General features: G+C 35.2%; 1 long non-coding RNA gene across 1 annotated transcript; it reads left to right on the forward strand.

Moving 5' to 3' along the window:
• Positions 1-1,719: 1,719 nt before the first annotated feature.
• On the forward strand, positions 1,720-2,011 carry LOC118734831. The gene is made up of 2 exons (XR_004992452.1): positions 1,720-1,761; positions 1,824-2,011. It is a non-coding gene; the product is annotated as an uncharacterized LOC118734831 (long non-coding RNA).
• Positions 2,012-3,965: the final 1,954 nt, after the last annotated feature.

Consider the following 3,965-nt stretch of genomic DNA (forward strand, 5'->3'; position numbering starts at 1 on the left):
TGGTCGATGAGCGTGCAGCGCCACTGCTTGTGCTTGCGTGGACTCTTGTGCAGACGACGTGGAAGTTGCTCTCAGCTCGATTGGCGCAATCTTGTATTCTATCATTCTTGGATGCACCCAGCATCGGATAGAGACCACACACCCAGTACCAGCTCATCGAATCGCTCCAGTTATAATTCCAGGTATGATTCAATCGATTCATATTTTAAAAGAGCACCGACTAGATTCTGTAACTGAGAGTTTTCAAGTGTACACTGAAAATTGTGTGCACTCTTCAATTTGCGATTCAGGTAGTGTGAGTATGAGTTTTGGCTGTGTACACTTCTTTATTCAGCGACTCAGCAAGTATGAGAATGAGTTTTAACTGTCAAAATTGTGTACACTTTTCTTCCGAAAACTCGCGGAATTTTATTCGGTGAGTTGTTGGTTGTGAGTTTTTCATTCGGTGCACACTACATTTTTTCACAGTTACAGAATCAAACCCCTGTGGAGTACGATTCGTCATCTAAACGTAAAAAGGACATAGACACAGCTTTGGCGCAGTTAGTGACTGAAAGTTTTCACCCGTTCAATATTGTTAATGACAATGCATTTCGTAAATTCGTAAAGGTGTTGGATACAAGGTACGTTCTTCCAAGCAAAAATATATTGAAAAATATCCATATCACAAATTTTTATGAAAGCCGGAAAGCGAAATTGTTTAACATTTTAAGCAACGTCGGAAATGTTGCAATAACAACAGATTCTTGTTCATCAATGAATAATTAATAATAAGCCTATATCACAGTCACTTGTCAATTTATTGATGAAGAATATAATTTTCGTCACGCAGTGTTGGCCACAAAATAATCAACGATATAACGAATCATACGGCAAGAAACATTGCAGATTCTTTACATGAAGTTTTAATGGAATGGTCGGTTTTTAATAAAGTGTGCTGTTGGGAAGGAACGCATCCTCCATGACAAAGGCATACGAATTGCTAAAATTGCGGCATTTGCCTTTCATAGCCCACACCTTGAATTTGGTGGTTCAGGACGGGTTGAAGGAGTTCGTGTTGCAATCTCTGATTTCGAAATGCAAAACAATTGTCACATTTTCCAGAAGCAGCACAACAGCTATGGAGAAGTTCAAATTAGAGCAACGGTCTGAAAGGCCACTAAAACTGAAGCAAGATGTCATAACGAGATAGCACAGCACGTATATTATGATTCAGCGGATTCTTCAGACAAGTACTGCAATATCAAGCGCTATCTACTCCAAAAGCGCCCCCGACTCTTACAGCTGGTGAAATACAAGCGTTAGAGGAAATAGAAAAACTACTTCTTCCTTTTCCAACTATAACAGAAAAATGCAGCGGAAATTATATAACAGTATCATATATTATTCCGTATCAATATTTACTCTAAATTATTGGAGGGAATTTAAAAACGACTTATTATATATGAAACTAGACCGCCAACACGAATGGCAACGATTCTAGATCCGCGTTTTAAAAAAGAAGCTTTCATATCTGAAAATATTGCTAACGAAACATCAAATTTACTTGAAAATGAAATTATGCATTTTATGGGACATTCGCACACGCAACCACCTTCCCAACAAGAAACAACGGAAGGTGAAGATACACTTTTTTCATTTCTACACGAAAAAAACAGAAACAAAAGGCGGTCAAAACGGGCAGATTTAATTTTAATAAAGCACCAGTACTTGGAGAGACAAAATGCTGCGCAAAATACAAACCCTCTGGATTACTGGAAGGTATAGTTTTCGTGGTTATTTTAAAAAACCACCTTATTATATTTTCGTTTTTATATTAAAAGCTAGCAGAAGAAGATTTCTTACCCTTAAAGGAGTGCGGGCAGAAATAACTATGTATTCCAGCGTCATCAGTATAATCGGAACGAATGTTCAGTAAAGCAGCTTTAATAGTAAACGAAAAAAGGTCGCAACTAAAGCCTAAAAATGTTGACGTGCTTTGTTTCTTAAATAAAAAAATTGGCTTTAAAAACTAGAATAGGTAAATATGTTAAGTTTTTTTGATAATACTTTCATTATTAATGTAGGTCCTTATGGTCTTTAAAAAACTGTATTTAACGCAATTGAACGTATTCATAGTCAAAATTAAGTTGGTACTTAAAGCTATTTGTAGCTTTTTGGTATAATTTTGGATGGGTTATCTGCGAATAAAGTTATAACCATGATAAAGGTATAGTAAGGTAGAACCGTTCTCTCAGTTCGACTTTTTTTTGAAGCTTTCCAGAATTTTAAAATCATATAAAAATGAAATTAAAACAAGTAATTTTTAAGAAAAAAAACCAAACCGATTTCAATTCTCATATAAAATTTAATAATACCGTTAATTTCTTCATGTTCCAATGACCTGATCTAAACCAAATTAGAAGGGGACCATCTCTGAGGTACCACCTTTCCTTTAAAAATGGCATTATAGAAATCGGTTAACGTGGTCCAAAGTTATGCGGTAACATACATAAAAAAATAAAATATTCCGACGAATTGATTACCTTCTTTTTTTTGAAGTCGGTTAAAAATGAATATGTTCAAAATTGTTTTTGCTTGATATTGAAAATGTGTCTGTGAGTGTGTGAGTAAATTCTAAAATTAATATGGTTGGAAACGTCAAAAATTTTAAAAGTGCCTCTCAGCGGTTCTACCTTACTATATTTTTATCATGGTTATGACCAACTTTAAGTTAGAACTTAATTTTGACTATTGTTGAAGATTCGTCTTCAATATGAGTAGCAAACAGAAATTTATGGAAAACATTTTGTGCACACCCTAGTGAGGTTTCTTTGATGTTCTGATTTCCCTACTATCTTTTCTTCATCTTAACATTCATTCCTTTTGTAACAGTCCACGCGCGCGGAAGGGAGCCGAAGACTTCACTAATCCACCTATATAATTTTCAGAGTAACCACCTCATTCGTATAAAATCCCATTTGTATCTATCTATGTTCATAAATACATATATTTGAATAAAGAAAAACCATCTCGCGTTTAAACATGGTCCTTCGTCGCCAAGAATATAAGCAGCGACAGTTCAATAAACATACAGTCCACACTCGAAAAGAAAAAAACAATAATAAGTGGCAGTGTAAAACATTAGCACCTACAAAAAAGTGAACAATTCAAACATTAAAAAAAAAACTCATAATCAATGTAAGAAGACTACATATCGCACACGATCTTCAAGTGACGCAACTCAAAATTAAACGTTCATCAGAAAATGCGAAAAACTATTCCGTAGCACATGCTAAGCATATGGGCAAGTTAGAATTTACCTTAGGTTTTCTCAACAAATTATAACAAGAATTTGCTCCACCTTTTGATTAAAGAAAAAATGCACACAAAAAAAATAATGATATACATATAAACTAAAGCGAAACAACACAAAAAATAATGCAGTAGCATTTGAAGCAGCCCAGCAATCGAAGCAGCGAAGAATTGGAAAGGAGCGCAACGTCAGTTCATAAAATAACCCAGAATGCAACAACAAAAGGAAGTATTTTCTATATTGCAATATGTATGTATGCACTTACCCACAATTTACACAAAAGATACCTCTTCATGCAATCTGAGAGCCCATCGGTCATGTTCCGAAATCATATATTTTCTTAAACATACACATTCTCGACAATCATTTCTAATTCGAAGAAGCAAATACCTAATTATGCATAAAAGCACAGCGATTTTTGTTTCTCTTTATTTTTTTGCCAGGTCAGTGAAGTGAACACGCCTGTCCAAGTCTTACATGCAAACTCGTATATTTATGTACACATAGATGCAACTCATAGCACCTCTTCTATGCAAAATCAATTATTTGCGCACTCACTTAATCCAATTTCCCAAATTTCTCGCCGCCTGGTCACCCGTCGAGGACACATTAGTACTACATACATGTGGGATTAGTTTACGGACAGTACTTACGATGCTAGGACTAATTG

Source organism: Rhagoletis pomonella, unplaced genomic scaffold (assembly GCF_013731165.1).
Source record: "Rhagoletis pomonella isolate Grant_MI unplaced genomic scaffold, Rhpom_1.0 Rhpom_scaffold_00002, whole genome shotgun sequence".
In the NCBI taxonomy this organism is placed as follows: Eukaryota; Metazoa; Arthropoda; class Insecta; order Diptera; family Tephritidae; genus Rhagoletis; species Rhagoletis pomonella.